The following is a 13,169-nucleotide window of genomic DNA, read 5'->3' on the forward strand; positions in this document are numbered from 1 at the left end:
AGAGTTATATGTGTTCGAGGTGGTTCCTTTGAATGGCCACTAGTAGTTATTCACGGCATTCGATTGCTCATTAGAACTTCTTGAAAAGTAGGTAATGTTGGACAATTTTCAGTTGTATGAACATTACAAGCACATATACCGCAAACAGTTTCTTTAGCCTTATCCTTCTTGAGTTCCATGACCTCGAGTTTCCTTGTGAGACTAGCCACTTTATCATTTATATCATCTTCCTCTTTCAACAAGTATATTCCACCCCTCTCATTTGATTGAGTAGGCTTAGACGTGGTGTTTGGTCTTAGGGAGATGTCCCATGATTGTGTGTTTTCAGCAAGTTTGTTAAGTTAATCCCACACATCATTGATATCTTTGTTCATGAATTCTCCATTGCACATTGTTTCAACCATTTGGCGCATGGAAAATGTCAGTCTATCGTAGAAGAAACTTGTTATGCGACATGTCTCAAAATCGTGTTGTGGGCATGAACTGACGAGATCCTTGAACCGCTCCCAACATTGGAAGAATGTTTCATCTTCCTTTTGGGCGAAGTTCATGATCGACTTTCTAAGGGTGTTGGTTTTATAATATGGGAAGAATTTCTTTATGAATTCCCTTATCATGTCGTTCCATCTGCCAATAGATCATGGACGTAGTGAGTACAATCACGTCTTAGGTTTTTCTTTCAAGGAGAAGGATAAGAGTTTCCGCCTGACCGTGTCCTCAGACACATTCAGAAAATATAAAGTGGCTATGATCTCATCAAACTCTTTCATGTGTAAATATGGACTTTCGGATTCAAGTCCATGGAACTTTGGAAGGAGTTGGATCACTCCTGGCTTGATATCCACGTTTCCTATATTTTCTAGAAAAACTATACAGGAAGGTGTGCTCACCCCCGCCAGTTGTAAATAATCTCGCAAAGTACAAGGCGGGGATGCTTGATGTACCTCATTCTCATCCTGAATTTCATCAACCAAAGATTGAGGTTGAATTGCAGGTTGATTGGCCAGTTAATTAGCAACCATCACTTCAATTGACTCTGAGGATCTCAAGTGGTGTCTAATCCTGTGATGGATAGATAAGCCCTCAACGAATCCTCCTTCAGTCAAGAGACATAGAGTGTTATCACGGACCCACTTGCGCATGAAACACTCTCAGCCCTCAATTTCAAAATTTTTAACCTAAGATCTAAGAATTGAAAACACAGCAAATAAGAGATTTGAAATAAAGAGAGAGTTTAGAACGAAGTTACCAGATAGGAGTTGGTAGGTTAAAATCCTATAAAACAGAAAACAAAGCAGAAAACTTAAATTCCTAACCTAGGAATAAAATAGAAAATTAACCATAATCGTAATCTAATTCTAAAACTAATTAAATTCAGAAAGTACAACCATTAATCCCCGACAACAGCGCTAAAAACTTATTCACAACCACAAGTGTAGGGTCATGATGTAGTAATAATCTCGGTAAGACCGATGTTAAATCCACAGGGACTAAACTAGTGTGTATTCTGAACGTAACCAGAATTAAAACTAGAAGAAGATCTAAATTAGAAATCTGAATAAAGGAAGTAATTTTGAATTATGTTGATTGAAACTTGTGCATTTTAAAGGTGGGAACTAGGGTGCCAAGGATCCACTTATAGCTAATGGGATGCTACCTTACTTGATTCAATAAATCCAACTATAATAAAAGTCTTATCTTATCCAGTCGAAGAAAGAGAGATGATCAAATCTCTGAATTTCTCGTTGATCTAGCCTCAATGGAAAAAGATTGTGAAGAAAGGGATTCTGTCACCAAACTATGCCTAAGGGACGATAGCAACAATAGGATGTACCAATCCCACAATCTTAAATAAGAAAAGAAGATACTCAAAACTATTGCAGATCTACTATAATTTGAGTCACAATAAACCATTGAAAACTGAAATTATTCCTTAAAATCAACTAGAAATCAATAAAGTTCAACATAAAAACATAAATCAAAGCAAAGTAAACATCCCAATCACAATACAAGCTTCACCTCTTAGCCCTATCTAAGAGGTTTAGCCAACTATAGACATGATTGAAGTAAGAACTCTTTAATAAAATATAAAAACAAACTAAGTAAGAAGAAGAAAACTCTTGGCGACGACTCTCTACGCTTTTACTTCACTCTTCAAGCCCTAGAAGATGCCTTGAAGCATCCTAGGAACTCCTATTTATAGTTGAGGAACTCTAACTTTCGCACCGAGTTGGAAAATTTTAGAAACCGTCTCAAATTTATGCAGTCCATGTAAAATCTGCATAATCTTTCAATGCTATCAAAGGGCATTCAATGGAAGTTTCGATGCATCTAAATACCTTCGATATAATCGAAACTGGTCCAGAACTGTCCAGCGAGTTTAACTTAAAAATCCTGAAATTCTCGATTGCACCTTCGATCCATCTAAACACCTTTGATTGAATCTTCGATTCATCTAAGTACCTTCGTTATAATTGAAGGTTATTTTGGCAGTTTTCCAGAACTATGCTTTTTTGGTCCCGGAATTTGTTTTCAGGACAATTTTTAGGATTCCTTTTCTTCACTTTGAATCTTCGAATCTCTTCATTCATCACTTGGTTTCCTTGGATCTTTGGCATGTGAATTCTTCAATCTTGGTTTCCTAAGATCCATTCCTTGCCTTGGTGATTCTTAAGCAGTAAATTCATGCTTTTAACATTCTTTTCAATCCAAGCTCTCAAATTCACCTTACAACACAAACATATATAAAATATACTATTAAACATTATCATGTTCATAAAACAAAGATATAAATAGGAAAAAATATGCAATATTTGACACTCAACACCCATCACTCGTAATGACATATAGGTGGTCCACCTTCCTTGGCTTCCCCACTTATCACGCAAAGAGCTTGATCCAAGTCCTAGCTCAACCTGATGTTAGGCCCGACTTGGTCAAAGTTCATACTACTTATCCAGTCCACTACGTTGACTGGTAAGTAGGGGGGCTTACTATTATGGGGAAAATATATCGACCTACTGTCGATAGGCCAGGTCAAGTACTCTAACGACAACAGACATGACCTAGCATTCCAACTCTTATCTCTCGGCCAACTAGGAAGAAAGCTCGACCTCTTAGTGTAAGGTCAAGCCCGACCCCAATATTAGGCTAAGCCCGACCTCAGCAGATAGGTCTAGCCCGACCCCAACGTAAGGTTAAACCCGAACTCAACAGGCCAGATTGTCACGCCCCGAACTCGAAAACCGGGCTCACAAAATTCCCGATCACCGAATCCGGTGCCGACAGCCTCCGTAGAACCCCATTCTCGGATCCCGACACCCATTTACCAGGTTCCGATCCTGGGATACTACAAGGAGGGTTTCAAATCATTAGTCTGATTCATAATGAGCATAACAAAAGCATAACCCACAATCAATAAGCACAAGAACACCACTACAAAATCCACTATGATCAAAAACTTTTTAAGTACAATACGACTGAAAGAAAATAAAATACAATGTAACAAAAGAAACAGAACTCCAGAAGCTCGGCTGCACGCTCCAACTACAACGAGACTATGGCTGCGACTGCGTCACCCGCACGCATCAATCGTGCATAAGCTTATGGAAAGCTTAGAGGGTGGTGTAAGTGTGTGCGCAATATAAACGTGCTCAAAATGCAAGGTCAGAGTGATGCGGAATCATGGTGATGAGCACATGAATGCAATCAGCCGTACAAGGCTATGCGGTGCAAGATATGAATGCTATCGGCCATAACACGGCCATGCGATGCAAGATGCAACTCAAGCATGCCAATCCTCAACATGTATCGGTGGTTCTCATTCTCGATAATCACCGGTCCAATACACTCCAAATGGCATTCGCTCTCCTAGCCGCACAGCCAAGTAAGCGTAAGAAACCTCACTATCCGCCGAGCCAATAGTCTGCCAATACCTACCCGAGACGTCGATAGCGGACCCATTCACGACCTGGTCAAACTCGGCCTAGTATTGCCCCCTACCCTCGGGAGTAAGGCCACACTCCTTTCCAACCGACCACGACACGATGGGAGACGCGCCTCCTGGTATTCGGCCCTCATGCGTTCGTATATCCACTCGGTCTCGACGTTGGAGTCATCCTCTGTACCATCGGGTTTAGGGATTTTCACCGGGGACATCTATGGTGCCCGTATGCTGGAATCAAATTTTTCAGTGCTCAATCCTGCCATCCACGATGTATCGTGGAGGCTATGGCCCGATGTCGAGGGCACATAGTAACTATAATCACACAAATGCAAGTGCATGAGTCACATTATCATTCATGCTGTAAGTACCATGCACTTATATGGGGCAACTCGGTCTATCAGGGAGCCCATCTACCCAAAGGTATATACTATGATCGGTCACCCTCACATCAGGCATACATGATGCGAATGATCATGAACCATGGATCTATACTAAACATGCATATAGGGATGGGCTCTGCGTATCCCAGAAATGGGCCTAGACGGCCTGCAGAGTATACATATGAACCTATCAGTGGCCTTAAGGAGTATGACAATGCGGACATTTAACCAACATTGTCCTTACAATGTGGACGTCAAACCAACATTGTTCCCAAGGCTTAGCCCGCCATAAAGCACCATTACACAAACCATAGGAAATCACACATTGCAATGGACTAATATACATCTCATTGGGCCTCGACCCATAGTTCTCAGATACATTAAATGGGCCATCTCCTATGGGCCTTATATAAATCAAGTGGGCCGCATTAGTGGGCCTTATGTACATTGCAATGGGTCATACTCCATGAGCCTTTGAAAACATCACAATGGGTCTCGTAACATGGCCCTTATATATATCAGAGTGGGCCTCGACATCGGGCCACCAATACGTCGAATGGGCCTAACCTCATGGGCCTTATATATATATATCAAGGTGGGGCCTGCATGAGTGGCCCACCACTCCTTTCTTCTCCCTTCTTTTTTTTTTTTTTTATTTAAACAGTCCATTGTTGCAACGTCCAGCGTCCAGGGATGCTGGACGGTTGTATATATTCACAAAAAAAATGTGGTGGGTCCCACGTGAATGTGGCCCACCAATATATATATATATACATATACATTTAATGTTTACCTTATATTGTATATATATATATAAGTACTTATTATATTATATATTATATACATAAGTATATAAAATATAACATACATATATATATATATATAAAAGATGCATTGGACCCATCCCAACAGTAGAGGGTGCGGATCATCACCTATAATAGAGTGGGCCACACCGTCTGATGTAGATGGACGGGGGAGATGTAACACCTATCGGTGGGATCCACACCATTACAAGGAAAGAATGAGAGAGAAATCAAGAGAGAGATACACGGTGAGATAGAGGAACCCCGTCACTATGGGCCCTCTTGATTAAATCACATACATCCAAATGGGTCCCACCAACAAGTGGGCCCTAAAATTTAAATTAATGGAAAAACACCCACCTTATCTTCCTTCTCCTAGCTCCCTTGGACACCTTAGCTCCTTACCTTCACTTTTAATGGAGATTGATGAAGGATGAATGGTTGAGATTGGAGATGAGAGGGTGGGCCACACTTGAAGTTGAGAGAGGAGTGTTGGATGAGTGAAATTTCTCATGGGATTTGGAAAATTTGCTAGAGAATGAGAGGGAGAGATAGAAATAATGGGTGGAGGGATGGGTGGAGTGATGGTTGTAAGAAAGAAGTGATGAGGGGTATGGTTTAGTTTGAAATTGGTGGAGAAGAGGGATGGTTGAGGTTGAAAATGAGAAAAGAGGAATGGTGAGGTGGAAAGATGGTGGACTTTTGGAAAAAGAGGGAATGGGTGAGGTACTTTGAGGTATGGTTGCATTTATGTTTAATTAGTGGGACTAATTGTGTAGAGATTCCCTCGAAATCCGCAACGCGCGGTGTTTCTTCGGAATAAACGCTGATCGGCATCTTCTTACCTGGGTATCGGTTCGGTGCGCAAGTCACGGCGTTGGAACCGCGGCGACGACGCGATCACCAAGACATAAGTTTCGGATCGAGCCGACGTCGGTGTGCGGGACCTGGCTTAAGATCGTGCGCAAATACCGAATACGGTGCGAAGGTTGCCGGAATTTGACCGGAAGGACCGCGGAAGCTAATGAAATGGTACGGATTAGGACACGGGTCTTACACAGATAGCCATTTGAAAGAGATCATCCACCTCGGGTCTGCCAGGTTCGCCACCCTCGAAAATGACACGACCCCGAGAAAACCAGGCTAGATCGCCCTAGGACAGTTGAGCCTGACCTAGCCAACATCCAGTCGGCCCGCGATCCTCGCTGAAGATCGCGGGAACCATCTCTGACACGATTGTCCTTGATTTCCTAGTTAAGAATCTGGAAAGATCCATCACACATAAACTAAAAATCCTACTACGATTTTGTCCCCGCCAAAAAAGGGACGGATGCCTTCTACACCACTGCCTCTCCCTACGTATAAATAAGAACATCCCCAAAGATGAGAGGTACACAAAATCTCTAGCCCTAACCCTTCCACACTCAACTAAGACCCAGATTCCTAACTTTGGCATCGGAGGGTCCCCGGCATGAGTCAGGTCTTCTTTGTTTATTTTTTATGCAGGTTCACAAGCCAAATTTCTACATCAAAAAAAAAAAAAAAAAAAAAAAAAAAAAAAAAACCATAGTAAAAAAATCTACATGCATCGATGATCTTGATTTATATATATATGAACGGCTTGTCATGCCCTGAAATCAGATACCCGAGTAAGACTACTCAAGACGTGAATCACAAGAACACCAACCGAATTGTATAGGGTTCACCACACAATCTGCATCTTGGTTTGACTTGATTTTTGAGATGTCCCATTCATGTGTGACGACCATGCTGGAGGGATAAGATGTAATATAGACATTATGGTAGGCCCCGCACACCGACTAGTTGAACATTTCTCATGTATGCATAACATTCGATCTTTGATTAATTTGTCCAAATTTTTGTAATTGGGATATGCGGCCCACCAAACAATTATATAGGCCTAAAGTCAGTAACAAGGCGTTTTTAACGGGGGATCACCTCATGAGCAGCTCTAATGTGCATGCACATGCCTTGTGACCCGTGACGTGAGTCAAAAGGAGACGGATTTGCTCGTGTCCGCTTAGAATTTGCCACTCCTAGAAAATGTAAATGACATGTTACTCCCTTTTACTATTTCTGAAGGAAAAGTGGGAACAAGCTCACGTGATACAAGACTGGCATGTCCCCTTGAGGTTAGAACGGGACCATGTCCATTGGATCCAGGTCATGTTTCATGATCAAACCCATTGATTTGAGTAATGCACAGTTAACGATGACTAACTTACAAATATTCAAAATAAAAGAAATAAAAATCTAAACATTTAATGGATCACTTAGAAAAAACTTAAATAATGAAAAGGTTGAAATATTCCAATACGAACTTTTAGGCACCTAGGTCAATCCGGCATTTCATCTACATGCCAAATGCATGCATACCCAATCCAAACCAGTCATCAGGTAGGCCACCTTAGATAGTCCATGTCCTAAACTTTTACACCAATTGGATAAGCCTAGCCCTTCAATTGAAGGATTTTTATTTATTTTTTCCTTTTTAAAGTAGTTGGACGGGTAAAGCAAATTTGGCTAGCTTCCACTAGAATGATTTGGATAATCCAATCAGTTGTGATTTTTAGGTTATGGTCCAAGAATACCCGATGATCTGTTTACATGGGTACATGTAGAGCTGTACACGAGTCGAACCGAGTCGAACTTGGCACAGCTCGACTCGGCTTGGCCAGTAGCTGACCCCTGCTTGACCTCGGCTCGGCTCGGTCTTTGAGCATGACTGGCCAGCTCGACTCGGTTCGGTTAGCAGCTAGGGCCAATTCGAGCCTCAACGACGTTTTCTCAAACATATGGAATGCACCTTCAATTTCTCACAGTATGCAAAACAACAACAGCAGTTTGTAGGCATTTCATCAAACACTAGTAGTTTTATCAAGTATTTTTTAGTGATTTTTTTTTTTTTTCGTATCATACCTTCATCTCTACTGGCTGATCCTGCAAAGAATGTATGCAACCGAAACACCACTTCGTGGAGTCATTTCATTAAACACTTGGTGAGCAATGTGAATATCAAAATAATTGAGTCACCAAATTGATTCGATCCAAGATCAATTCGATCTCAGCTCAAAATTTTTTTGAGCTCCAAAAATCAACTCGAGTCGAGTGAGTTAACCGAGCTAACTCGGTTCATGCACAGCTCTAGGTACACGGGTGCCATGTGTATGAGAACTGACAAATCTAGCCTAGCGCCTTTGTATTCGTTTATCCTCGATGATACATTGAAACTCTCCACAGCTGCTCACTTGCATGCAACAGCACCACGACTCTTGGTGCTTACGATCTTTCCCACTAACATCCCACTTGTGTGGGAGATCCGTACCATGCACAGAAGTGGCAGGACCCACCGTGATGATAACCATTCCAAAAATCAGGCTGATCCATTCACTACCTGGGCCACACGTTTACTTTTGAGTTAGACCGTAGGTTGTCCATTGATTCAACGGTGGAAATAATCTGATCAGTGTACTGGCCCAATCTTTGTGCCAAGTGATCTTTGTGGTGTGGCCTACTGTCTTCATGGTACAGATGTTCTGCACAAGTAGCATGCTGGCACAAAAGATGGTATGCAATACAAGTTCTGGTGTCATTGCTTTCGGGTGATCGGTTCCAAGATACATATTTCACTTCATAAAACAATTTCCTTTCACCAGACACCCTGATCCGTAGCTCAAGTGGTAGGCAGAGTGAAAGACACCTCGTTTCAACACTGAGGTTTTGGTATAGATCAGTGGGGCTGCTAACAGTGAAGTGTCAACTGAGAGTGGGGTGTACTAACAAGCTAACAAAAAAAAAATATATATCCTTTTACCAGCAAAAGTTGGGAGGTTAAGCTCATTTGGAACAACACTTTAATTAGTACAGCTGGGTGAGTTGTTCCTTGTGTGCTTTGACCAATGCTTTGTTGGAATATTTAGTTGAAATTAAATAAATTATAAAAAAAAAAAATTAAATAATAAGGTAGAAAACTCATAGATTTGAGTCCTGAGGTGACATTAAGTCACTCGGCTTGAAATCAAATTTGCTTCCCTTAACAACATTCCAGTGTAACAGATTTTCAGAGCAATCGACCTCTAGGATACAACGATTATAACCCGTTCCCAGCAGTGCACTCATTGCACACCGGCTCAAACCACTTGCAATTTAACCCGAAAATGTTAAGTTGATTCAACAATGAACTCGGTAACCAAAACTTTTAAAACGGCAACAACAGAGAGCTTTTAAGAAGAAGGAAGAAGATGATTTTCATTGTGTTTAAAACAAATGGAAGAAGTCTTTATTTACACTCTGAAATGGTGCCTTAAGCATCCTTTTGAAAAGGTTTGGTCCATTGGGTTTAAACCCAATAGGTGTGACCAACCTATCAGGCATCTCTTTGATTTAAAGAATGAAAAGGTTCAAATGCGAGTACACTCGTACAAAATAAAGTTCCATGAGTACCTATACATACATACATCTACAGGAATAGACTAGCATTCGCATTCACACTCGCACCCGCACCCACGGCCACGGTTGGTCTCATCGCGGTGCAACGCACACACATGCACATAGACTCAGACTCGGACTCGAACTCAGTTCAGCACGTGCGCTCACGTGGTCAATTGCATAAATTAGAGATATTGGCGGATCATGGAAAGTGTAAGATCTAGAATCAATGGTTTAGGTTAATGGTGTTTTTGTAATTATTTCTAATTTGAGTATTTTGGAAAATCTAATGGTTCTACATTCTTATAAGCATATTTCTAAGCAAATCTTACAAAAGAATCATTATCTAAATGATTACGGATAAAGAGTTATTCACAAAACAAGTTAAATTTTACATTAATTAAGAGAAAAACACATATTGTTGCATGGTTATGTTTTCGGTTGTGCGTATGCAAGCATGCCAGAATTGAAATTGTGGCTCAATTTAAACTGAACAACTATGACCCTAAGTGCCAAGATTGGTAGACACATATTATATGACCGAGATCTAATGAGATCGGCCGCCTATTCATCCACTCACTCAATATAGAAATCGGATTAGGCGATATTTAGAGAGGGTGGAGTTCATCCTCTGATGATGGGTTGCACCTTTGCCTTCCGTATGAAAGGACTTTTTAATACAGATAAAATGAAATGAGAAAGAGATTCTTACAGTTAATTGTGAAGAACAGATGCAAACCACATTTTCGATTAAAGAACTGAATCAAGTGTGTGGGCGTAGACTCGAATTACAGCTAAGATTACTAGCTACTTGATTAACGCTACGGATTACATTATGGAATGTAAACATTAGGCTAAAAATAAATAATTACACTAAGAAATGTAATTTGCTTGACAGGGAAAGTAAAGGATTTCAGAATGTAAATTGACTAGTAAATTGAAAGATACTGTTTGGTTTGATTGGGTTGGCATGAAACAAAATTTTCATCTTAAATTCTTCTTCTATTTATAGCTTTAATCCTACCATCTAGATCATTCTCACGTTCTGATGATTACCATAGTTGTTCGCCACTACTTGACTTCCTCTGTTTCTCCTTTTCCCATGTCCTGTAACTGTTCCTTCACGATTGCTTCTTCCTTGGCTACTTAGACATTAACACAGCACTGTTTGATACGTCCTTGTTATTGTTTGCTAAGAAATATTTTCAAATCTCCAAATACACCATGCAGATTCATACAGATCAACATGTAATCTACCATGATTGGCTCTTGTGAGGAATGGCAATAATGGGGATGAACACACATAACAAGTAACATAGTGAACTTAAGCTAAAAAACAAAGATCCAAGATGTTACACTCTCTAGGTTAATGGAGTGGGTGTTAGTTTCAACTCAGCGATGAACTCAGTAACTAAAACCTTTAAAACAGCAGCAACATAGAGATTTTAAGAAGTAAGAAGATAATTTTCGTTGTTTTGTAAAGTGGATGACAAAAGTCTTTATATAGACTCTAAAATATTGCCTTAAGCACCCTTTTGAAAATGTTTAGTCCGTTGGGTTTAAGCCCAACAAGTGCGACCAATCGACCAGGTGTATCTCTTAAATAATTAAAAAAAAAAAAAAGACATAAGTGCGAGTACACTTGCACAAAATAAAGTTCCATGAGTATCCATACATACACACCCACAACCCCACCCCACCCCACCCCCCCCCCTAGGCAAAAAGCCTGTCTTATAAATAAGAAAAGATGCTTAGGAAAATCCATTGTGGGACTAAACCCACAACAGAAAAACAACACAATTTTCAAATTTTAGAGGGAAACTAAAATATTTAAAATTCTTTATATATATATATATATATATTGAAACAAAATACAATAAGCTTGAATCAGCTAGTAGGCTAAGTTGACTCATGATACAATATAAAAACAATAATGATATTAGAATAAGAAACCAGGATAAAGTAGAGAAAGTAGGAAAATAAAATTAAAGAGAGAGAGAGAGAGAGAGAGAGAGAGAGAGAGAGAGAGAGAGAGAGAGAGAGAGAGAGAGAAGGGAGAATTCCAACCTTTTAATTTCTAGCCTACGAAGGGATGTTCCATAAGAGAAGCAACCATGCACATTTAACAAAAAGCTCCAACATTGGTGGCTAGAATCTTCAAATATGGGATGTGTTCATCAAATGGTGGGATGCAACAAACCAACAAATTGAATTACCAAACCAAGGGCCCCACTAATCATAACTAAAATCCTCGAGTACAATTTGCAAAGAAAGTCTCATCTCCTAGATTTCACCAAGGAGAATGGGAGAGAGTCACTCGAGCATTTTAATAAACACCCGTCTGGGATTGTAGACTGCATTAGAGAGAAAGAGAGAGTGAATCCAACATTTTCACGAACACCCAGTCTTCAATTAGATGTTACATTAGAGAGGGAGTCTCTCAGATATTTTCATCAATAATTAGTCTACAATTGCAAATTACTGCATCATTTTCAAATGAAAGATCACATTGCAAACCAAAAATATTACAGAATTTTATCAAGAAGCAGCAAAATATGAACGAAATACATAGTAATTACCTCAAATAAACATGACCCAAGTTTCTCTGGTTAGCAGCCTATTACACCTATGGACATATATACATATTTTTATATTCATTAGTGTAACATATTTTGTCCAAGTGGCCCCACCCAGCTTGGAGATAAGTGTTTGGCGGTTATTGAGTAATTGTCTACCCATTTGCTATAGCAGTTGTGTAATTGCACAACCATCTCTCATGGTTGGATAATTGTACATTGAGGTCTCTATATTAGAAAGACTTCAACCATAGGAATAATATAAATCACCTAAAAGAAGCAATTGTCATGAAACATTAAATCATAAGAGCGTTACAAAACGCACTTCAAATCATAAGAGCGTTACACAACGCACTTCGAATAAACAGAAATAAATCAGTAACATTGAATCCTTTCGAGATGAACCCAGGACAGAGCACCCTTGAACCATTTTTGGGAAACAACCCAGGGCAGTGCGCCTGTATACTATTTTAGGGAAATCGCCCAGGGTAGTGCACCTTGTGCCATTTTAGCGAAAACATCCAGGACAGTCCATCTATATACCATTTTAGGAGAACATCCAGTGCAGTGCACCCATATACAATTTTAGGAAAACATCCAGGGCATTGCACCCATATACCATTTTTGGAAAACAACCAAGGCAATGCACCCATATACCATTTTGGGAAAATATCTAGGGCAGGGCACCTATATATTATTTAAGGAAAACATTCAAGGCAATGCACCCATGTGGATTCACTTAGTTTTACATTAAAAATATATATATACGACATGCTTCCTGGAACACGAGCTAGTAATTGAATATTTGCAAATGCTAAATTCATGAGTGCAACACAAAAAATAAACATCCATCCCACACAATGATACCTCATATACAAGAATTAAATAAACATGCTCCTTAACTAGAATTACAGCATTAGCACATTAACATATAAGGAATTCCAATGCATAAATTTATATTCAAAACCACATTAACATTTTATCAATTAATGAATGTTGAGATGTGGAGCCACAT

At 39.9% G+C, this 13,169-nt stretch overlaps 1 non-coding gene across 1 annotated transcript; it reads left to right on the forward strand.

The window, feature by feature from the left end:
- The first annotated feature begins 462 nt into the window (after positions 1-462).
- LOC131257166 (small nucleolar RNA R71) lies at positions 463-569 on the forward strand. The gene has a single exon (XR_009177181.1). It is a non-coding gene; the product is annotated as a small nucleolar RNA R71 (small nucleolar RNA).
- Positions 570-13,169: the final 12,600 nt, after the last annotated feature.

The sequence above is a fragment of the Magnolia sinica genome, chromosome 9 (genome assembly GCF_029962835.1).
Source record: "Magnolia sinica isolate HGM2019 chromosome 9, MsV1, whole genome shotgun sequence".
NCBI classification, from domain to species: domain Eukaryota; kingdom Viridiplantae; phylum Streptophyta; class Magnoliopsida; order Magnoliales; family Magnoliaceae; genus Magnolia; species Magnolia sinica.